The sequence below is a fragment of the Canis lupus genome, chromosome 1, assembly GCF_003254725.2.
Source record: "Canis lupus dingo isolate Sandy chromosome 1, ASM325472v2, whole genome shotgun sequence".
Classification (NCBI taxonomy): domain Eukaryota; kingdom Metazoa; phylum Chordata; class Mammalia; order Carnivora; family Canidae; genus Canis; species Canis lupus.
In genome coordinates this window covers 96,538,166-96,562,443 of record NC_064243.1, presented here as the reverse complement: position 1 = coordinate 96,562,443, position 24,278 = coordinate 96,538,166, and the positions used below count along the sequence as shown (strand labels likewise).

Here is a 24,278-nt window from a genome sequence, read left to right as displayed (position 1 = left end):
TGACTATAAATAATACATTACTGTAAACATGACATGAGAATAACAATAATATTCATATCAAACCAACACTGTTTCCAGGAGTTCACTAAGATCTCTTTGTTTTCAGAAATTCTGTCTGTAGGGTGATGAGCGAAAGGAGACCTGAGGACAAACAGGATGAGTCATCACACTTTCCCATACCCTTGGCTCATCGGGGTGAACATGTGTGCTTACTAATTTATGATGGGAACACATGCTCAAGGCAAGCCGCCTGTCCTCTTGGCCCTCAGGAGCTCCTGTCAGCTCTGGGGGCCCCTTTTGCGGGGCTCCTGGGCAGGTGCTGTCGGCTGTGCATGCACTTCCAGCCCAGAGCACCTGCCGCCTGTCCGGGGATCCCCAGAATAGCAGAGCACACAGGACAGAGTGCAGAGGAGTGGGGCTGACAGCCTCCGAGTGGGACCCCCATGTGTACTTCCCACAAATGTGAGTCAGCGCGTCATCCAGCAGGGCTCCTTCCCCTGCAGCTGCCTCCAGCTCAGCTTTACTGTTTCCCTCACAGCCATTTAGAACAATTTCCCCTGCTTCTGTGCAGCCCTCTACTCAGAGTGCAGTGAGGGCGAAAGCTTGGTTAACCACAGAATGCAGCCGTAGAACACTGTCCCTCCCGCGTCAGAACGCACAGCCTGTTGTCCTGCCATGTGAGTATGCTTTCACTCACGAGAAAAAATAATTTGGGGGTGCATGGGAGGGCTCAGCAGTTGAGCGTCTGGCTTCGGCTCAGGGCATGATCCCGGGGTCCTGGGATCGAGTCCTGCACCCAGCTCCCTGCAGGGAGCCTGCTTCTCCCTCTGCCTGTGTCTCTGCCTTTCTCTGTGTGTGTCTCTCATGAATAAATACATAAAATCTTAAAAAATTAATAATTTTAGAAAGGATCCCAAATTCTTCCTTCCATTTCTAGGCTAGCCACTGTCGCACCTGTTTTAATTCCTAAATACTGTGTCCAAACAACTCTTTGTGATTCATAAGATGGCTGAACAGTGGACCTTGTCCCAGAAAGTACTGTCATCCCCATGTGTGTCTTAAGACTCCCTTACATCGCTGTTTTCAGACAGAGACCTTTGGATCCAGTTACATCATTTTGATAACTGATTTAATTGTGAATGAAGCAAAGCATCCTTAACATGGTCACATTTGTATGTTGCTTCTTTATGTCAGAGCTTCTTCTGAGGTGCTTTTGACCAAACGGGTGAGTTTTGACTTGGAAGGCTGCTGCGGGCCACGTCCTCGGGCCCGTGTGCTGATGCCTTGTGGATACAAAAGGGAAGAAGAAAAGTCTTGGGACCAACCAGATAGTCACCTATGGTCTTTATGTTATTATGGTAAAAGCATCAACATGAGGTTGACCCTGCTCATAGACTTTCACATCATTGGCGGCAGGCACAGGGCGGGTGTCAGGTTTCTAGATTCGTTCATCGTGCAAAACTGGAACTTTCTCCCTTGAATAGAGATCTCCTCTCCTCCTCCTGCCGTGGCTCCTACCTTCCCGCTCTGGTTCCCTGTGCCAACCACTCAAGGGCCCTCCTGGCAGGGGAACCATGTGTCCTTCATCCTGTATCTGCCTCGTGGTGCTGAGCCTGGCATCCTCTGGGATCATCCGAGCTGTTACATGGGGTAAGATTTCTTTCCTTAAAGCCAAATAACATTCCACTGTATCTCTTTCTTTGTCTGCCTGTCTGTCTGTCTTTTTAATCCATAATCAAGATGTAGAAATGACCTATATGTTGCATCCACAGATGAATGGATAAAAATATACTCATTAATGAAGAAATATTCCTTGGAAGCCTGGGGGTGCTACTGCTTTTAGCAGAAATGAAAAAACAAGAATCCCAAATTCCAAGTAAGTGCCGTCCTGGAAGCTGGGGCCTCCTCCTTAGCTTTGCTCTTGTCCCATGAGGGCTCTGCAGCCTTGTCCCAGCTTGGCTGCTAGAGGCTGTGACTCACCCAGCAAGCACACCTGCTCCTTCTGGAGCTGAGTCAGGAAACACCGGACACTCCCGTTGGGATCTATATTTATAGGAAATGAAAGCCGTCAATGCACAGCAGTTGTTTAGCAACACAACATGGGTCTCCTAGAAAACAAATTTTAGAGCAGCCCTCTTCAGGCCCCTCTCTCTCCTGCAGTCAGAATAGCTTTGCTCCCAGTCAACACAACAAACACAACCCTGACCCAGACAAGCGCTGAGGGCACCATGATTAGTCTCGTTCTCTAGTTAGCACATGCCCATGGAGCCGGGGCTGAGCACTGCGGATGACGGTGGCTGTGGCCGTCAGGATGCCCCCCGCTGCCTTTTATCATATGTTTTTTCCTCATTTCAGCTTCTGTGATTTTGAATATTTTATTTATTTATTTTTTGGGGGGTTGGTGAAGGGCAGAGAGAGAGGACAAGCAGACTCCACATTGAGTGCAGAGCCCAACTTGGGGCTCGATCTCATGATCCTGAGATCATGACCTGAGCCAAAATCAAGAGTCAGACCCTTAACCTTGAGCCAGCAAGGTGCCCCATAGCTTCTGTGACTTTGTGCAAGACTGCGCTGCCCTGAGATATTTCCAAATATAATCTCCAGCTCAAATCTGAGCTTTAGGAGCACTTGATAATCCAAGTTGCTGATGAGCCACAGCCACTGAGTTTGGGCACAAATACCTAAGTCAACTCGTCCTCCATGTTCTGGACCCAGCTCCTTGCTCCTTGCTCTGCGAGTCCCAGCACTGCCCTCTTGCTCTGGGTTTTCATCATCGTCCCTCTCTGTTCGTCCACACTCACACAGCAGTTGCACTCTCCCAGCGAGACCACCAGCCCAGGGCTTGGAATCTTTCGCCCATGACCACGTTGTAGCAGAAGCATCTTGGATGATGTGAACACTGGGCTCTTCCTTGAGTGAGTGTGTGCTCTTCCTTGTTCCCAGCCTGCCTTTGCTCCTGCGGGCACTGGCCTTACCACCTGCCCCTTCCCCAGCTGCCTTCCTCCCCTTCTCTTCAACATCTCCAGCCCCTGCCCTGTGTTCTCTGCACTGCCTTCCCTTCCCTCAGCCTCACTCTATGTGTGACCTCTATAGCCCACAGATTTAGGAAGCCTCACCCATCACTCAGCTTCTCTCTCCTTCATCTGTCTTCTTGGGCAGTCACCTGTACTTAACACATTTCTGAGTTCAGATGTGCATTCTCCTCCCCTTCTAGACTGGAAGTTCCATGAGGGCCAACACTTTGATCATTGTCCTTTGGACCCAATAGAAACTGGCATGTGATAAGTGACATATAAATCCTGGATGAATGACCACATCTCTAAAACCAATACCCATTGAATATTTTTTGTAATTTGCAGAGATTCATATCTGTCTTAGGATCTGTGAATGCTTTTTTTAAAAAAAAGTTTTTGTTTATTTATTCATGAGAGACCCAGAGAGAGAGGCAGAGACACAGGCAGAGGGTGAAGCAGGCTCCCTGCAGGGAGCCTGATGTGGGTCTCGATCCTGGGACCCCGGGATCACACCCTGAGCAGAAGGCAGATAGGGAGATGCTCGGCCACTGAGCCACCCAGGTGCCCCCAGGACCTACAAATATTTGTCACATCCTGTCTCTTTATCTTACTCTGGTTATTTTTATTGTGATAAGATATAAATTTGGACAGCAAGAGGTGGGAATCACCCAAGTTATAGATTTCCTTTCTTTTGTGCCCTTATTTCTTACAGATGAGTTGCCAAATGATACATGGATGTGACAGCTGTTGCGAGAGTTGAGTGTCCTTAGTGGTCCGTGGTGCCGGCCCGAGCTGGTCCTCTTCACCGTTACAGGGGTGGATGAGTGTCTCTGTGAACGGCCTCACGCACCAGCTGTGCTCAGGACCCTCTGCAGAGACTTTACAGGAATACATAAGGCAAGCAAATAGGCATAATTTCGAGCAAACTCAGAAAGGCTCCAAGTTTTAGGGAAGAGAATCCTGAAGATATTTTCATCATGCTGTTTACTACCAAATTCCAGTTCTTTATAAACAATGAAAATTAAAACTCTCTCTACATTTTCCCTTTTTCTGAAATTAAGAATGCAAGGTAATGTCCTTAACTTACTCCTTGCACCTGTGTGGCCTATGGGTTTAAGAGGCTGTGAGACGGGAAGCTGGTGACACAGTGCCCATGCTCACGAGGGCTGCTGCTCTAGGCCACTTGTTTGGCTTGGGGGGGGGCAGGGCTCCCCAGGGGTGCAGGCTCCAGTCTGAGGATCCTGTCTTTGGAGGCAGGTGCAAGGGTCCCAGCTATGCCTGAGGAGAGCTTGGGGGGACCCCTCCCAGAGCCACACACTCCCGTCTGCTTGCACAGAGGCGCCCCTGACAACTCAGAGGCCGATGTGCATTCGCTTTAGAGGGAAACTGTCCTGTTGCCAATATTTTAATCCATTCGTTTATAAAGCTTGCACACATTGCCCATATTCTTGGCCTCGTTTCGTGAGTAACATCTTTCAAAACGCTCGCGTCTTGGATAGTCTGAGAAGTTGATTCTGGTAAAAACTATCTGTAGCTCCACAAACAGTGCTGGTTTCTTTATCTTTTGTGTTTCTGCAAGGCGGGCTTGTAGCACCCTTATCTGGGATCTGAAAAAAAATGCAGATGATTATTTTCCTAAGTAGGTTTTGGGTAATATCATTCTCTTCTAGATGCTTTATCGAAAAAAATTTTAAAAGGGCTCCATCACTAAATGGAGCTGGGTAATTTTGCGTGCACCGAGGTAGCGTTTTGGAGCTGGAGATAAGTAAACTTATTCTAAGTTTGTGGAAAGTGGTGTTTTGCACACTGCCTGACCATGGCTCCTTTTCTCACGTGCCTTCCTTGTACATCACTGACAACAGGGAATCCTGCTCTGAGAACTGCCCATCCAGACCTCCTTCACCAGAAGGACCCTCATGGATTTCTATCTCCTCCCTGTCCTTGGGCAGAGGTCACAGCAAAACTGTCTCAGGTGTGCAGATTCCCTCCACGAAGGCTCTCCTTCCCTTCATTCTGCCCCCGGGACTGGGTGCAGCCGTGACACATCTGTCCTCTGGGGTTTTGGCTATTGTGGTCCATAGTGAGATGTGGCATGCCTTAAAAACAAACGCATTTATTGGCAGGTGAGTAAAAGGGCAAACAAACAAGTAAGCCAGCCTCGTATCTATCATTTCTTAACATGTTGCTGACTTAGTGCAACTTCCTTGCTAGGGAACACGTAACTTCTTTTTTTTTTAAGATTTTATTTATTTATTCATGAGAGACACAGAGAGAGAGGCAGAGACACAGGCAGAGGGAGAAGCAGGCTCCCTGGGAGGAGCCCGATGCAGGACTCGATCCCAGGACCCGGGACCACGCCCTGAGCCGAAGGCAGATGCTCAACTGCCGAGCCACCCAGGCGTCCCAACACATAACTTCTTAGTAACCCCAGAAATCTTTTTCAGGGTCTTCTCAGGATTTGGACTAATGTTCAAATGCAGGGAAACTTATCTTTGGGAATTTGTATTCTTTACGAAGGTGAGATAGATTTTCAATATTTACTCACCATTTTTCTGGCCACCATAGAGTGTCCAGTGCCCTGTGTCTTAGAACCCACGGAAATGATGTCAGTGACCAGGCCCTGAGTGAGCATGTGAGCAGCCAGATGGAAGGCCTTTGTGCTAAGTCATGCAGCTGGAAACAGGAGAACTCGATTAAAATATTGACAACTCAGCATGAGAACTTGGAACAATTCTACCCAAGTGTGAACATGCCAAACGGGAGACCAAGAGACGAATGCTCTCCGTGTGTGGCTGTCAGGGGGTTGGTGCTCCTGTGATAAACTGCACGGACAGGTCTGGCCTCCTGAGTAGAGCAGAAACACAAGAGTTCCCTTCTCCAAACTTCATTTCTGCAGGTGACAGTGCCCTTGAGTGTTGTTTCATCTGAACGCACGAGGGCGGTGTAAAATGCTTGGAGGTAGATCAGAGTGGGGAGGCACGTGACTAACCCAGACAGGCGAACCGAGCCCTGAGCAAAGAAAAGGTGTTGGATACCACCTGCCCCTGTGGAGCCTTTTCCCTTTCTGGATATTAGAGGGCTCCCATGGCCCCTAGCATCCCACCAGGTTAGGCTGAGGGGAGGCACTGTGAGGAGCTCTGATGGCTGGATCTGAGTTCCTAGCTGCTGCCCGGGTCCCACTCCTGAGGGCCCAGAGCTGATCAGACAGTGTGCTCCAAACAACCACCCTCACCGGGGGGCCCACTAACATTAGCTACTTCCTCTTGCTGCCTTGTCAGGCTGGAGCCGCCATCCCCAGGGCACCCACTCCTCTGTGTTGCTGAAAGCACTTTAGAAAACTTCCCTTAATTACTGCTTGGGAATGTCATCCTTTCCTGCCTGCACTCTAATGGACACAAAGAGTGAACACCTTTTCTCTGACACTCTCTCTATTGCTTCATTTGCCTCCTGGTGCAGAGAGAGGTGTGCGTAGTTTCCAGTGTGACCATGTGTCGTCAAGAGTACACCTGTGCTTCTGTGAGTTCGGAGGCTTGCGTGCATCATGTGTGTTTGTGAGAGAGAAGAAGAGAAGGGCAAAGAGAGACAGAGACAGAGAGAAATTTCTGTGTCCACAGGCATCGTGTAACCCCCCCCCCCATCACTGCAATGGATGTCAAAATAGGTGGAGAGATGTTGACAGATCAAAGAGAAAATTTAACACATCACTAAATCTGCAACATCCGAGATCATTACCAGCATTTCCACCAAGACAGTGACACCTCCCTCAACCCAGTGAAAATGCTCGACAAGGAAATGTAAGGCAGTGGTGGGAAGGCTCAGAACGAGAAAGTGACATGAGTCTCTTTGGATACAGATGTTGCTGTAGGAAGAACAAATCCAGCACATCTTAAGCACCTCCTTCGATTTCGATAAACATTCATCGTTTCTCTAGGGAATGAGCAAAAGCTGGAAATCACTGAGCATGATTTTGCTTCCTGTGGAGAGAATCCTGAGCTCTGCAGGAGACTGGTGGATGTCTTGTAGCATTTGGGAGGTCTGGGTGTGCAGCGTGAGGGTGCAGGGAGCCCAGGTTCTAAATCTTTTTTTCACATCACTTAGTGGGCGCAGAGAAAATAAGAAAATACTCGACATGGTCCCTGTTAACTGATTCAACTAGAAATGGGGAAAGAGCCTTTGCAATGGACACTCCACATTGGTTTGTGGTCTGCAGCCAACCAGGCCTGGACATTAGCACCTTGTTTCTGAACATGCTGCAAAGCCTCCAGCCCACGTTCTTTGCCACATTGCAAAGGGGATGGGACAACTGGTCCCCTGGTTGGCTACTGAGGCTCCTTGAAGTTGTGACCCAAGCCTATCACATTCTTTAACCTACCAGTTTCCTAGAACAGAATGTGCATGCATGGTTTCTTGCACCAGGGTAGCTCAAATCAGTGGTGCCAGATGTGATCTGAGATATAATGGTGGTCCAGAGTATTCTAGAAATGAGTTCCTTACAGCTTGGATATTTGAAACATGGTGAAATCTATTCCCTATTTATCCCACGAATTGGCCATTTGTTGGCCTTGGGATACTTCCTGCCTATTGGTCCAGCCCGGGCTCTCCTGGGGTTCTCATTCCTCTGTCCATCTGTCATATCCCAGCAGTAAGGGCAGGTGAGGGGCCATAGCTTAAGTGAGAGCCACTGGGGTAAAGGGGACTTGGTGCTGGGCATGACTCCTAGCCTGGTGATGTACTTTAAGGAAAAACCAGGGACAGAAGACAAGGCTAGCTATGCCTCCCAGTGGAAAGGAAGATTGCCACATCACAAACACCGAACATCGGACCTAATACTTAATGCTGCACTGGATTCTGAGGAGTTGGCATCACAGAGAACACACCAGGAAAAAGGCATGCCATGTGGCATGAGCAGATCATCTCTGCTCACCCTATAGCTGGGTGGCATTCTGGGATCTCAGGGAGGCCTCCGATGGAGGACCTGAAGACTCAGTCTGGAAGCAGTACCACGCACTCGGCCTTTGCCTCCCATGTGGGCTCCCCCCACATTCCCACATTCCCATTCTTGCTCCTCCTCTGTCCACACACGGCTTGGTTTCTAAATAGAAGCCATCATCAGAATGCTGACCACACCTACCCCTAGTAGAGTAGTGGTGTGCATTGCAGGTGCTCTGCAGCCCTGTGACCCCAGGCATCACCCAGCCCAATCTTCTGGTGGTTGGAGGCCTCAGCAACTCCACAAACTCCCAACTGTGCCCTGTAGATGCCACGGTCAGCATCACATCCTCAAGCTGTCTTGTCGGTGGGCCCTGTACTCACTTTCCAAATGAAAGCAGCTTCTTCCTTGAGGATACTGCTTTCCCTTTGGCCATCTTGTGTGGTGGCCGTTTCCCCAGACTCTTTTACCCTGGCCTACATGTAGACGGTGTGTCTCCTTGTTCCTCATCATTACTTCATGACCACCACCCGTCTTCCTCACTAACCCCCACTTTTGAAGCCTGTGCCTAAGACTGTAATCCCTTCCTGCTCCTCTTGACATAATGATCCAGAGCGTGCCTCATTATTCCTTCCAGTTGTGCGTTTGGTTTTCTGTCTTCCGCCCATCCCTCTGTCACCAGATTTGGTGGCGTCAGCACTCTGGAGGACCACATAGCTTCATGAGCCTGGTCCCTTCTTTTCCCCTGACAATACTCTTTCCCATCACGTCACCTCAGAATCCCACTGCCAGCATTAAATTCTGGACCTGATCTTTATCAACAGCAGTGTTTCCTTCAAAATCTTGACTGTGAGCCTCTTATTCTCTGACTACAAACTGTTGGTGTTCCAGGCCACTTTGTCTAGTTCAACCACTGGAAAACGTCTTTTTTTTTTTTTTTAAGATTTCATTTATTTATTCATGAGAGACCCAGAGAGACACAGGCAGAGGGAGAAGCAGGCTCCCTGTGGGAGGCCCAATGTGGGACTTGATCCTAGGACCCCTGGATTGCGACCTGAGCTGAAGGCAGACGCTCAACCACTGAGCCACCCAGGCGTCTCTGCAAAATATCTTACTCCATGGAGCTCCCCAAGCCATTTGCCACCACACCTCCATTTTCCTGGTCATATATACCCACTTCCCTCCTTTCTGACTTAGATATCTTGATCCCACATGGTAAGCACCCCCTTGTAGATAATCCCAATGTTCTTGCTCCTTGTTCTTGAAAACCCCAGCTTTAGTCAAACAATCTGCTCATTCTGAGATGGGACCCAAGCACACAAAACACACAGCTATGACATTTAGCCATCCTTGACTGAATGGACAGTTTGCCTGGCCAGGCTGCCAGCAACTCGTCATCAATCTTTACTCTCTCTCTGCGACAACTTAGTCTTCTTGCTCCTCAAATCCCCCCAACCTACCTCCCTGCTTTCTCAAAGCTTGTTTCTTTTACCTCTAAGAAACTAAGTGCAATTGAATTTCCCTTTGAGCACAAGAACATGCTATAATATATATCCCATCAAATAAGTTAATAACATAGACCCTGGAGACCTGGTGGTCTCTCTACTCCTCCAGCTACTTCTGCATTTACCAACATATGATTATGGAAAAATATATCCTTTCTTGTATTCACTACAACTTAAAAAAAAAAGTCACCATGACAGGGTGCTTGAGTGGCTCAGTCAGTTAAGCATCTGCCTTCAGCTCAGCTCGTGATCTTGGGGTCCTGGGATGGAGCCCCATGTCTGGATCCTGGCTCAGTGAGGTATCTCTTTCTCCTCTGCCCCTCACACTGCTCATGCTCTCTCCCTCTGTCTCTCAATCTCTCTCAAATAAATATATAAAATCTTTATTTAAAAATCACCTTGGAAAAAAATAAAATAAATAAAATAAATAAAAAAAAAATCACCTTGGCATAAGAATTGTACCTGTTAAGTTCACAAACAAACCAATCCCCATACTGTGAATCCCTAAATGAAACAGGGAATATTAAGTGCTTTTGCCACCCTCTGAATCTCCTGTTCCTTATTATTGCATACTATTTTAATTAAAGCAAATAAAATGATAACTTTTTAATTGTAATGAGCTAATTAGATTTTATAAGCAGGTTTACAAATTCTTTGCTTTCTGGTATTTTTTTTACATTCTACCCATTTCTTTGGATCCTTCTCACCATATCTTAAGGAAAGGTTTTTCAACAGTAACCCACTTTGCCTTTCTATGTTGGAAAACATCTGTGCTTCACTTGCATCCCTGAGTGATATTTTAGCTGGGTATAGGGTCGACACTTTGTGCTGCATTTCAGGGTGACCCCTGTCCCTGGGAGAGAAACACTGCACAGAGCTCCCAGTGAGGGAGGAGGATTTTCCAAGGCTTGAGCCCTGAGAGTTTCTTCCCGTCATGGAGCTGGTAAGCAAGTCTGTCTTTTGCAAGCACTGGAAATCAAATTAACCCTTTGGCCACATAAATTCTGTCATTTCTTTCTGATTCCATTCTGGGGTCTATACTATAAAATCCTTCCAATTTTCACTGTAGATCTTTCTCCAGCGTGGAGCTAACTCCTAATTAGCACTGGCTCATTTGCGTGTAGATTTACTTACTACGTTGCCTTTACCACAAGTGGGAGGTCCGATAACCAGGTCAATGTCAACACGGAGGAGCGAGGATGTAAGGAAGCTTTGTCAGGTACAGCTCTGTTGGGGGGGGAAGAGGCATCGTTGTTCTGCTTAAAAGAATTCAGACCACTCCCCAGTTTTGCAACTTCTCTCCTCGTCTTCTCCCTCCCTCCTTTGCAAGATTAGTTTCTTCCTCTAATGTGTGTAACACATCACCAACTTTTCCTGTCTTTTGTGAAGCATTGTCTTTTCTTGTGCTCAACGGTCCCCTTCTGGTTATGCTCCTCCTCAAGATCCAGAATCCTAGATTGGGAGTTGTGATTTTCAAACTATCATTATTTCATTGTCTGCTGGCATCTACTGCTTTTTTTTTTTTATTGGAGTTCAATTTGCCAACATGTAGCATAACACCCAGTGCTCATCCCATCAAATGCCCCCCTCAGTGCCTGTCACTCAGTCACTCCAACCCCCCGCTCTACTGCTTCTAATGAGAAATCTTCCACCACGTGATCAGTCCTTGGTGGCTCTGTCTTTTCCACTAACTTTTACAATTTTCTTTGTTGTTCTTCAGTTTCAACCCAATATGACTAGGCTAATTTTGGCTTATTCAGTTCTTCCTATGATCTAGAAACAGTGCAGTGAATTTTTTTGAACTGCAAGCAATATCTTCATTTATGTTTTCTTTTTTTTTGAAATTTTATTTTATTTTTTTAATAATAAATTTGTTTTTTATTGGTGTTCAATTTGCCAACATACATAATAACACCCAGTGCTCATCCCGTCAAGTGCCCCCCTCAGTGCCCATCACCCATTCACCCCCCACCCCCCGTTCGTTTCCCAGAGTTAGGAGTCTTCATGTTCTGTCTCCCTTTCTGATATTTCCTACCCATTTCTTCTCCCTTCCCTTCTATTCCCTTTCACTATTATTTATATTCCCCAAATGAATGAGACCATATAATGTTTGCCCTTCTCCGATTGACTTACTTCACTCAGCATAATACCCTCCAGTTCCATCCACCTTGAAGCAAATGGTGGGTATTTGTCATTTCTAATGTTTTCTTTCCATATTGTATCCTAGGTAGGGATCTACCAGTTTTCTCTTCTGATTTGTCCCATTTTCTTTCTTTCAAGGCCAGAAAGAGAAGGATAAGGTTGATCCTATCCTTCAAGAGCTTTTTAAAATTTCAATGGCTGTATTGGCTATTTCTCCTTTTTCAAAGTGGTTATTTTTTTATGTACATGTGTTCCCAGTGCTTTCCTTCATAACTATTTATTTTTTTAGTGCAGACTCACCCTTCCTTTTTCTCTCCAGAGATATAAACATATATTTATATTATAGCTATTCTGGCTTGTTGTCCTACTTCATCAGTCAGGAGGGAACACTTAATTGCTGGGTTCTCTTGGTTAGTCTCCGTTTCTTCTGTGGGCTCAGGATTCCAGTTTGCAAATGTATCTTGAATAGCAAGTTTTAGTGTTTCTGTTCTCCTGGCCATTTTTAGCAGTTTTGCTATCCCTCTCCCTTCTCGACGACTATGGCTTCTCAGGGGTCATCATTCTGCAGGACCAGTTTGGTGTTCCTTCTCGGCAGTGACATCATAGCTTCAATTAACACTGAGTTCTTGAGGCAGCATGCGAGGCCAGGCCCTGGAAGGTTGGGTGTGACCTCAGAGCTGTGTTTGTGCAGCTAACACTCTTGTCCTCCCATACACATAGAACACTTTCGGAGCAGTGACCTCACGGGAGTGTAAGAGGACATCTGTTTCCACTTCTGAAGCCTAGAGGCTGTCACGGCTGTAACTTCCAGGCTCACCCCAAACTTCTGGCTGCATTTCTGACCCATTTCAGATCCATGAAGCTTGCATGCATGGTTTTGTCTTATTTTGGTTTTTGTGTTACCTCTTATTTCTATGGAAGGAATGGGTTTGAAGCTTGATTGTACCCTGCCATCCAGGGTGGGTAATGGTCCCTCTATTCTGCACAAGTGAGGAGCCCCACTAAGGAGAGGAGGAGCTCAGGGTGTTCCTTGGGTGTTAATACCAAGGGTTGGGGTTCGATAAACAGCATAATCTGGCCAGTGCCTCAGGTACAGAGCTGGGAAGGGCAAGACGATGCACATGGTTTGGTGTGACACATCTCCACAAATTGAGAAACAGTCCCAATCACTGTCCTGCCACACAGGTGAAGACGAAAGTGGGATATGAGGGTGTTTGCTGCCAGTGACAGAGTGCTTTCTCCCTGGTGTAGATCACTATTCTCATCGTCCACGGAACCAGTGGGCTGAGATCTATAAAAAAAACAATTCACGTAAAAAGCAGCTGCTTTTCTTGTTGAATGTGCAAGCAGCTCCTGCTGCTTAACGTGAAAGCTTTTTTCCGGTTGCAGAAAGATGTAGGGTTTCAAAAATAGAACGCATTCAGTTTTAAATTGTTCCGAATACTCTAAAAACATCCCCCTTTGAAATGTCTTCAGGTGGGCATTTTGGAGCACACAATAAACAACACATAAAAAGGATTTTGATTCCCAGGAAGTCAAAGTTGACATCATTCATCAGTTATCAGCTGCTATTTATGTTAGGTTAGAAATCTGCTCCTTTCCATTCCTGATTGCCTGACCACCCACAGTCTAGCTGTTCCCTCCCTGACCTGATGCCAAAAGTCAGCTCACATATGCCCATCCCCAGTGACCACGCAGCGCCTTGACCCGTGCGGCCTTCTCCTGCAGCAGGGGCCCCAGCAGGCCCCGGGGTGCCTGCCTTTGCTCATTCCTCGGGATCGATCATCTGGAAGTACCAAGGCCTTTCAGACTTGCACTCACACGGTGGAGAGGACCCGGGCTGAGTTCTCTCTGCAGTTACCAGTGTCTGTCATGGAGAAGAGCACTGTGTGCAAGCTGATGTGATCTTTGTTTGCACACGTGCTACTTCAGGTGCCTGGCAGACTCGGAGCAAAGACCACAGAGGCCACTCGTCTCAGCCCCACGGGTTTACCCTGCACGTAACCTGTCCCTACCTCGGGTATTTTCCAGGCACAGCTCTGAGCTGTGGGAACGGACGCTGTCTTCAAGCTGCCGGAGCTCCAGGAAAGATGGATCAAGTTCTGGAAGCTGAGGAAGGGAGGTCACATGTGGGAAGCACAGGGAGGGCGTGTTGCTGTCCTACAGCCCACTTTGGGCACCGGTAGGAACTGCGGGAGGACGGTGTGTGAGTGTGTGTGTGTGTGTGTGTGTGTGTGTGTGTGATGCAGCCAGGAGGAGAGGCCTGGCCAGTGCTCAGGGGGAAACCGAGGCAGCGCCAGGATTCCATTCATAAGGATAGTCTGGACGTGGCTCCAGAAGGTAAGAGGCATGGGGTCCAGGCAGCAAGACAGGCCTGAGAAGGAGGTGGACCAGTAAGCACCAAGGGATGGAGGGATCTCCCCCTCCCGGCACAGCCCCGGCACCGTTCCTCGCGGCTCCCGCAGCCTCGGTGGGGATGGCCGTGCTGCAGGGGTGCAGCACCTCTTCCTCCCTGACTCCTGCTGCGGGCACCCAGGCCCCCTGGCCCGTCTGCCTGTCTTGAGGCCAGAGCGCTGGCCCCTCTCCCGCCCCTGAGCCTGTCTTCCTGCCCACCTGTCCTACCCACCACACCAGCAGTCCCTAAAGCTCCTTGGGACTTGCGGTCCCTGGGTCCCCCCTTGATTCCATTCACGCCCTCCCCACCTGTGCACTCACCCCTTCCTTACTCAGACGAGACCCTGATGCTATCTTAAAGTCCCCCCGAAATCACCTTGAGCCCCCTCTTTCCACTCTCCACCAAGTGACTGGCTCGTGATGGTCCTCGTTTCCAAATCTGCCTCCAATTCCCTGGACTTGCCAGGGGAATCACATCTCCCCTCCATTCCTAACGGCCTCTCTCCGTGTGCTCCGACGGCCGGGCCAGGGCCCCGTGGACCCCAGCGTGCTCGCTCTGTGCCATCCAGCACACACTGCACACCGCCCGGTCCTCCCCATCCCGGGCTCAGGGCAGAGCCCTCTATCAGTGGGCACACTAAACATCCTGCTCCTGCTTCTCACCTACTGGCTGCAGTGGCGATGAGCCCCTGGTCCCCCCAAGGCTGAGCTATACTCCGTGCACCCCCCTCCTGCTGCCCTGGGGCACCTGCGCTTTGGGTGCTCTAAACCCTCAGTGTCTCTCGAGGGACTTGGCTCGAAGTATTGCCTCCTTTTTGCCTACATCATCCACTCTCCGTCCTCCCCCCTTCCCACTCATCTCAAGGACAAGCTCTCTCCACCTTCCTTCTCTGCAGCCACTCTGCCAGCTGCCCCCCTCATGTCTCTACCTGCACGCAAACCGTGCAGACAGGGTGTCTGCAAACCGCAGAGACAGAGCTCAGTCTTCACCTGCCTCCCACCACCCATTTCCCTCCCAACATCACCATCGGCACCGCTGGGCAGCTCCTCGGACCCACCAGAACCCTGACGCGACTCCACCCTTGGTTCCTGGGTTCAGCTCAGCAACAGGTGTCCTCAGCTCCACCACCACAGACCCGTGTCCACAGCCAGCCCCACACTTCCTGCCTGGACCCTCCCACCTACTGTCCCCGGTTGTCCCCCTGCCATCTCTGCTGCTATTCACTCTTCCATTCAAAGCGCTGTACAGCAAGGGCGGGGATGCCCGGGATCAGCTGCTTGGTGCAGACGGGGTGTGCATAGGCCAGCCATATGCAAACAGGTAGAAAAGGAAACACGGAGCTCATGGGCCTCTCGCTTTTCTGAGCTGTCTTCTGCGCCCTGGCTTGAAAGGCTAGGAAGGAGCGAAGGAGGAGGGCTCCCCAGGATCACTGTCGCTCTTGGTTGGAACTGTCCTCATTGGCTGAAACACTCTGGCTCTGTCTTTGTACCATCTCTGCTCCATCAGTCTAATGGAAATCAACTCCAAAGGCCTTCCACTGCTTGCTTTCACTGAGGGTTGGCTTTCTGGAAGTGGATTATATAAAGTATACGAGCTTTGAAACTGCAAAGAAGAGACCCAGATCTCAGTTCCCCGGTTAAGACCCGTGTTTGCTTCTTTGCCCTCCTGGCCTTGGTGTCTTATCTGTAACTGCGTATGGTGACGCTGGCCCTGCAGGCCTGCCAGGGGCAGAGGGAAACCAGGCTCCTGGTTATAACCCCACCAGGGCAGTGGCCAAATTTCTATCCCTGTCCTTTGGAGTTTGATATTTAACAAATGAAGGTATTTCCTCTCCCAGCCTTATCACATTAAGAAAAAAAGAAAAAAAAGAATGTTTCTTGGGAATTAAATTCTGGAACTGAGAGCTGTTCTGACTTTGCACCCTGGAGCTGATGGGTTTTCTAGAGAAATACGAGGGGAGTGAATGTCTGGCACACAAAACCTTGAGCTTCCATCTCCTTCCCCAAGAGAGAATCTTTGCTTTTTTTTTTTTTTTTAGATTAAACATTGGGTTTTCTAGATTAAACATTTATTTCTTAAAAAAAAAAAACTTACATTTGTGATTTTTAAAAATCACTGCTTGAGACTTTAAAAAGTACTCCTCTGAGGTCAAATTAATAAATTTCAGTAGTGGAAATAGGAGGCATGTTGGCAAACTTCTAGGGGATGCATTTGAAGAAGGAAGGACACTAACTTCGAAGATGACTGTTGTTTCTCCCATGCATCATGAGTCACGTGCTCTTTCATGGTTCCATAAATGGGAAAAATAATACTCACATGGTTCTCTGGAAGTGTTAAGGAGTTAAGATTCCTGAAACTCCCGGCAGAGTCCCTAACCTAGGGCAGGCATCAATCAGTGCAAGGACAAATCCACAAGGAGTGAGACTGCTGTGTGCTGCCCCGTGTCCCTCTGCACACGGACCCGGTGATTCCGATGGTTTTCCCAGGGGCTGAACCGATTGGCATTCCCACTAGGGGGCGAGGAGGCTGCCAATCTAAACTGCTCAAATTAAGACCCATAAAGGCTCTGACTAGTCCCGTATCTAGGAAATAAACAGAATCGGTCACTTAAAACTTTTCCCATGAGAATAATAAAATTTCAGACCCAGGTAGTGTTATTTGTGAATTGTTCTAAAAATTCAAGGAATAAGTGATGCCGAATCTCTGAGATCATGCAAAGCACTCACTTGAAAAAAGCTTTCCAAAAATACCTACGGATGCCTACTCTCAGTGGTAAGGTTTCCAATCCTTTCTCTGGACCTCCGTGTCTTGTCTCTAGACGGAGATGGATGTTTTAGATCTAGATCGAGGTCTTTATCTGCATACGGGTCTGCATGTAAATTTGCCCAGGTATGGGTAGTTGGAAAGATCATTTCTGCAGGCTCCATCACGATTAACAAACAAACAAACAAAAAAGCCTACATTTCTCTAGATGGCTGGTTTTCTCAGAGGAGAAGCCGGCTGTGTGTAGGATTTCTCCAGGTGGTTAATGTGCAAAGGGAGCCCAGGAAAAGGGCATGGCCCAAGGCAAGCGGTGGAAACCTGAAAGAGAGCAGTGATGTGGCCATAAGGAGGGAAGGGGGCCGCTCTGCACCAAGAGGCAAAGGCTCAGTTGTGATGTGACCCCTAGCCATTGTAAGGAATTTGTTACTTGAATGGATAAGGAAACAAGGTTCACCACCCGCTGCCTATAAGACACTCTCTTTGGTTCTAAAGATACACATGGACCAGGAGGGAAGAGGTAGGAAAAGATATTTTAAGCAAATGGTAACCAACCAACCAAAGAAATAAACAAAACAGGCAAACAGGTGCAGGTACACTGATGAGAGACAAAATAGACTTTGAATTCAAAATGGTAAAAAAGGTAAAAAAAAAAGAGACAAAGAAGGTCATCACATAGGGGTCATCATAAAGGGGTCGTCGTCTGACCCCAACAATTACAAACAGCTACGCACCTCACATAGGAGCATATCACGCATGCATCAAATACAGAGGAAACTGAAGGAAATACAGGCTTTATTCCAGTGACACAAGGATGTTGAGGATGTTTCAGCCACAGACGGACTAGGGAAGATTAGTGTTGGAATGAAGATTTGATCTTCAGAGGGGCTCAGAGGGCTCAGAAGAAAACCCACGCGGGCTTCAGGGAGGAGACAGACCAGGTCAGATGCTTTGGCAGGAGAACCATGGGCGTCCTCCAGGATCAGCTAATCTTGCTGAGGTCGGGCCGACTGGGGGCAGTCAGGGGTGGGGGGGATCAGGGCTGCAGATGCTGGCGAGTGGAGAGCCAGTGGTCCTGGAAGAAAAAGTACAGGGTGTCCAGGGTCAAACCAAGGAAGCCATGCAGAGGTTAGCTTTCTAAACGTGCACAAATACCAAGCAGTACAATTCTACTTAAAATAGCAATCGGAGGCATGGTGCACTTGAGCTCTGTGCATCCTGCGGGGTGTCCAGTCCTGCTGTCTTCCTCCCCTCTGCTCTACCACTCGCTCCCTGGTTTTGCTTTGAAGGTAGTTTAGGTTTTACGGAAAAGTTAGATTCTAAGTGCAATTTCTCCTACTCCCACGAGGGGGAAGCAAAGTATGCAATTTTATTTTTCCAGCTGCAACTTTTTTTTTTTTTTTTTTTAAATAAAAATCCCGTGCTTACATTGCATACCTACGTTCTCTGATCACAAAAGTGAAAGAGACTTCTCTATTTTTGGAAATATGAAAACCTCTTAACAAGAAACTGTAATTCAACTGCAATCCTTGTGCCACGTCCGCAGCTTCTTTTACATTATTTCTTTTAAGTTGATAATATGAATTTGTTGTGTGCTTAGTTGGGATTATTATGTGAATTCTGTTCAGTTTCTAGATTTATCTCACTTATGATTGTATCATGAACGTTTTCCCACATCGTTCTTGAACTTTTAAGTTTTTTTTAAGATTTTATTTATTTATTCATGAGATGTGTCTATTAGGAGAGAGAGAGGCAGAGACACAAGCAGAGGGAGAAGCAGGCTCGCTATAGGGAGTCCAATGTGGGACTCGATCCCAGGACCCTGGGATCACACCCTGAGCTGAAGGCAGACGCTCAACCGCTGAGCCACCCAGGCACCCCGAATTTTTAAGTTTTAATTGAAAACCGTAATGGTTGCATATTGTGTGTATGTGTATACCTCTCAGCCAGTGTATGCAGCCATGCACGTGGGTATTTGCCCACGTCTCTGGTCCACCCAGGGGTGTATTGGCAGAATTTAAATTCTGTGGCTAAAAGGACATTTCTAAGCTCTTGATCTGCAGACACACAGTTACCTGCATTTATGCTTACCTCGTTACAGAGGAGCACCTGTGCCTGAGCTGGTGCATCGCATTGTCCCCTTGCGGAATTGAGATGGCTGTTCTTTTCATGCAAAAAAACTATTATTCTCATGATTACACTTCCAAAGGTGTGATTGTAAACTGGGTCAGTTAAATCAAACCCCCTGAGGGAGGCTGAGGTACATAATCCAACTAACTGTTCTTCATTATGAATTCACTTGATAGAATCAACTGGAACTTTAAAACATAATCAGAAATGTCTGGTCAGCAGATGGAGCCCCAGAGTTAAAATACAGGCAAACAAACCAGGGGAAATTTTTCTTCCTTGCCAGGATTCCTCTCTGAGCAATGAATAGTTTTGAGGCAAATATCCCATCAGGAAAGATGGTCCAGGACGAACCAAACACATACTCAAAGGTAAAATGCAACACTCGGGGGCTTAGCAGGAATTTCCAAGGGTCTAGAAAGTTGATCATGTCTAAATTCTAGCCATCGGCTGTTCTGTAGTTACGTTTGCCAGTCTACCAAGAAATTTCAGTAGATTTGGTGACAACCTCAAGAACGGCGATGAAATGAAGGCTTTGCGCCCTCGTCTTCCTCTCTCTCGTGAAGCACTGCCCTATCCTCCTGTGACCCCAAGGCTTGCATGAGTCCCAGGTTAAAAATCAGATGGTCTAAGACCTGCCTCCTCCGTAGCACGGGCATTAAAACGACTGCGTCTGTTCCTAACAAAATGGCAGGATCTAGTTAACTGGGTCAAGAAATCGAGAATCCGGCTGAAAGCCGGGGAAGTTGTAATGTCCACCGTGTTGTTGTGGACATTTTTTAGAAATGTTAACATCGTCCCGAATGGATGCAAGTGGCCCAGAGGGAAGCCACACTCCAAGTAGGGGCTGGCATAGCTGGAAGCCTCATCCTGCCACCTCTAAGCCTCGTGGGGCCTGGGCTTTGTGGTGATGGGGTCCCAGGCCGAGCTGCTACACATCCCCCGGGGCTCAGAGGCTGGGCCTAGGGCCCACCGGCCACCTCGAGCCCCCAGAGCAGCCTGTGCTGGAGCTCCCGCAGGACCAAGGGTCTGTGCTAGGCCAGAGGCTGCCCCCTCCATCCCATAAAACCAGCAGGGAATGCAGAGAGACTCTCAGAGGTTTGACCCCGCCCAACTGAACACACACATGGGGTTTCCAACCAGGAGAGGGGATGGGGACGTGCATGCCTGTGGCCAGGCCGAGGAGTTGTGGTGGCCTCTCTGTGGGTGCCCTAACCATGGAGGAGCAGCAAGGTGGATGTCACCGGCCATGCAGTGGAGGCTCCAGTCTTACCTGGAACCACAGGTGGGCCAGAGCTGAGCAGGTGCAGGAAACTGTGCCATCTCCCTGTAGGTCTCTCCCCTGCCTGCCTGGAGGAAAGAGCAGTGGGAGGGCGAGCTGACCGCAAGGCAGGACCTCCTCCCCAAGACCCCGACCAGAATGGCACACAAGGCTGGACAGTGGAGGGTGAGCAGAGTTAGGAGCAGTGGGGGTCGTGCCTGCGAGACGAACAGGGCTGAGCCTTAAATCATGCACTGAGCCCCTAATCTACCAGATGACAGGAAACCCATGGATCACAAGATATCTGTTAGGGACCATTTGCCTAGGATAGCAGTGTCATTTGACAACGTACATTTAAAGGTGGTTATTGACACAAACAAAAATACTAGTTGGAGCCCAAAGCAGTGGTACATCTCAAGAAACCAATTAAATCTGTATGTTAAGAAATGTGGCTTATGAGTTTTTGTGTTTGAGTGTTTAGATTTACAAGTTTAGGTTATGTGCTCAGAGAAAGTGTCCAGATGGATCAGTGAGTAGCATACACACAGTATAGTGTATAACATAATACAGGGTGGTGAATGCAGGGTCTGGAGTTTGTGTTTCTCCCAAATCCTTATGTTGAAATGCGATCTCTGATGTGACGGTGTTGGTAGGAGGAGCCCTTGGAAGGTGCAGGAGGTGAATGGATTAGCATCCCTTTTCTAAAAATTTTTTAAAAAGATTTTATTTATTTATTCATGAGAGACACAGAGAGAGAGAGGCAGAGGGAGAAGCAGGTTCCCTGTGGAGAGCCCGATGCGGGATTCGATCCCAGGACCCAGGGATCACAAACTGAGCTGAAGGCAGATGCTCAACCGCTGAGCCACCCAGGCGCCCCGATTAGCATCCTCATATAAGGGGCCCTACAGGGCTCCGTCACCCCTTCCACCCTGAGCGGTGATGGCAAAAACTGGCCATGGCCCCACAAGCAGTTCTAGATCATCGCCGACATTCAGCCTTCAGAGACACAATAAGGCAACTTTTGTTTCTGCGCCAGCCCGCCTGCGGGATGTCCTGAGGGCAGCGGAACCGGCGAAGACAAGCACTGCAGTGGCGTTTAAATGTCGGTACCTTGCGTGCGCAGAAACAGATTCTCACAGGGTGCTGGGTGCTGTGAACCGAGCCACTGTGACCGCGTCCACACTCAGCCAGCATCGAACCCTGGACACTCTGTGTCTCCTGTTAGGAAGCTGGGTCTTGTTGATGCTCTACTTGGAATGCTGCTGTTTTTGTTCCAGAAGAGGGTCCACCTCCTTGGATTCAGGCTGGGGGTCCCACCAGCCCGTGTGGGTTTTTTCAGACGATCCACCTCCTTGGATTCAAGCTGGGGGATTCCTACCAGTCTGTTTTTTTCAGATGATCCACCTCCTTGGATTCAGGCTGGGGTTCCTACCAGCCTGTGTGGGTTTTTTCAGATGATCTACCCTCTTGGATTCAGGCTGTGGGGTACCCCCCAGCCCTCACACATGCTGGCTCCCATGTCAGTTCCGTTCTGACTCTGTGTTGCTATCCAGACGTGTCCTGTGCACACACCACAGGGAAGCCAGTCTGGAACCCGTGTGATGGTCAGTCCCTTAATTTAGTCTCAACGTCTTAGTTTTTCTATTAGGATCAGATCCACATGTGTGACCTCTGGGTGTGAGGGCCAGAAGCTGGGGCTGTAGTCACAGCCCTCCATCCTGGGGCATTCATCTGCTTCTGTGCCCAAGTGCCCACTTCTGGGCCTTGGGGTGCCTTGGCTTCCAGCTGGGGATATTAGAGGAAATATTGAAACTCTCACATTTTCTTCTCCCACCAGCTTGGTGGTACTCTCAATGTTGGTCTTCTCCAATCAGCCAAGTACCTTTATTTAGTTAGTTAATTAGTTATATTTTGCATTATGGTAAAAAATACATGACATTAAATTAACCATCCTAGCCATGATTACATTCATTATGAAGGTCAATAGTACTCAGTATATCTCACATTTTGGGGCCGCCGACTTCAGAATTCTTTCTGTCTTGCGAAACTTGAATTCTTACCCATGAAACACGAGCTATTTCTTCCCCCAGCCCCCGGCAGACTCTGTTTCAATTTCTGTCTCAACGAACCTTACTGGATGAGCTTTAGACATTTCAAGTAAGTGGAATCATATAGTATTTGTGACATATGTCGTGTCATGTTCTCAAGATTCATCTACATTGTAGCCAGTGTCAGGATTTCTTGCATTTCGAAGGCTCCCTAATATTTTATGTTATGTGTATATCATAAATTGTGATATATGGGAAAACCTCTAGGTTTTCCCCATCTGCTAATCAATAAATAGACATTTGGGATGCTTCCACCTCTGGGTCATTGTGAATATTGTTGCAATGAACATGGATGGACACATAATTCTTTAAAATCCTGGACGTGTGCCCAGGAGTGGCATTACTGAACGATAACAGTTTTTTCAGGACCCTGCACACTGTTTTCCATAACGATGGCACCACATCCTCGCCAACACAGGCTGTTTCCTGTCCTTTCGAGAGTGGCCGTCTTACACGGCCTGATGTGACACCATTCACTTTTAAGTGTCTCCCACAAGCTGCACGCTGTATTTTGTTCTGGTTTTCTAGCTGCATTCCGTGAAAGACACAGAGTGGGGTGCACTCGCCCCATCCAGGCCAGGACGGGAACAGCATTGGGTTTTAGCGATTACACAACTCATGAAAGAAAAGTAGGATTTCCGCTTATTGATCAAAACCACATCGCCCTTGGCGTTGAAAATGCTCACAATCTGTTAATTGGTTAACAGATCACACGGATGCTCAAGCCAGCCAATGTAGCTTCCTGTTACACCCTTGTTTATGTCTCCCTGGAAATATATTCTTACGACAATAAAAATTAATGGTGCTGGGCTATGGGTAAAACTTATATATTTGGGACCTTATGCATCACGTCCTCCAGATGAAAGCAAGAATATGTATTTTACGATGGTGCTAAGTGAATGGAGAAAGTTTCAGTTTGACTAAGTGGTTATGAAAGTACAACTTATGCTTGGCAATCCTCTTTAAGATACTACCTTTTATGAGGTAAATCAATCTAGAAAGGATTTGCTCTTCCCTCGGTGTGACACTTCCCAACATCCCTAGCAATAAAACTCCCCACAAGTCTTTTGGGTGTAGTTCACAAAGCCACGCATATGTTGTAAGATTCAAGTAGATGAGAGGAAAGTTCTATTTTATTGAATATACTATAGATTGGGCATTGATTTATGGCCTGCAACTGTCCACAGCAACGGTGTCTCCTCCAGCAACTTTACGAAGAGTTCTCCTCTCTTCTTGGCAAAACGCACGTGTCCACTGTAACTGCCATTGTTGAGAAACAGATTTATTTATTTATTTAAGATTTTATTTATTTATTCATAAGAGACACACACAGAGAGAGGCAGAGACACAGGCAGAGGGAGAAGCAGGCTCCCTACAGGGAGCCTGATGCAGGACTCGATCCCAAGACCCCAGGATCATGACATGAGCCAAAGGCAGACGCTCAACCGCTGAGTCACCCAGGTTCCCCGAGAAACAGATTTAACTTGGAATTTATCAGCAAAGGCATTGTATTGCACCACGAAGGATCTGTCTTTTTTTTTTCTAAGTACTCCCTACTGCTCCTATGAATTGCTTATTGTGCTCTCACGCTTACATCTGTTTATTTCCATGAATTGTCATCCAGCTACAGAGGTGCTTCTAGGAAGAAGGCCCCTGTTCTGGAGGGGATTCGTGGGGTAGCATCCACGTGAGGAAAAGTATATCCCTGGAGAAAATGGAACCACAGATTTGAAACTGGCCTTGTTCTAGACTATCCAGGACATTTGTTTTCCCTAGCGATGATGTTCATAAACCAGATTATTTCTCTTCCTGTTCGAAATGGCATAGTTTTTAACTGTTAGGGTAAATTCATATTTTTGTAAAATTAACCTGTGAAAATGGCTTAAAAACTTAAAAAGTGCAGTAAGTTTTATAAATAGGAACCATAATCTCCTTCCCCACTCCTGACTGCCTCTCCCCACAGAAAACTGTTTTTGATTATTTGACATTTTACCTTATTACTTCTAAACACATTACATCTTCCTTGATTCTCCCCC

The 24,278-nt window shown here is 47.7% G+C and overlaps 1 long non-coding RNA gene across 2 annotated transcripts in view; it reads left to right on the top strand.

The window, feature by feature from the left end:
* The first annotated feature begins 253 nt into the window (after positions 1-253).
* The window catches only part of LOC112643863 (uncharacterized), a 29,363-nt gene continuing 5,338 nt past the window's right edge, over positions 254-24,278 (top strand). The window contains exons 1-4 of one of the 2 annotated variants that reach the window (XR_003125945.3): positions 254-677; positions 1,485-1,650; positions 1,773-1,876; positions 3,727-4,333. This is a non-coding gene — a long non-coding RNA (uncharacterized LOC112643863). Of the gene's footprint in view, positions 678-1,484; positions 1,651-1,772; positions 1,877-3,726; positions 4,334-24,278 lie in introns of those variants that run through there. The other variant, XR_004811182.2, reaches the window with a different exon arrangement.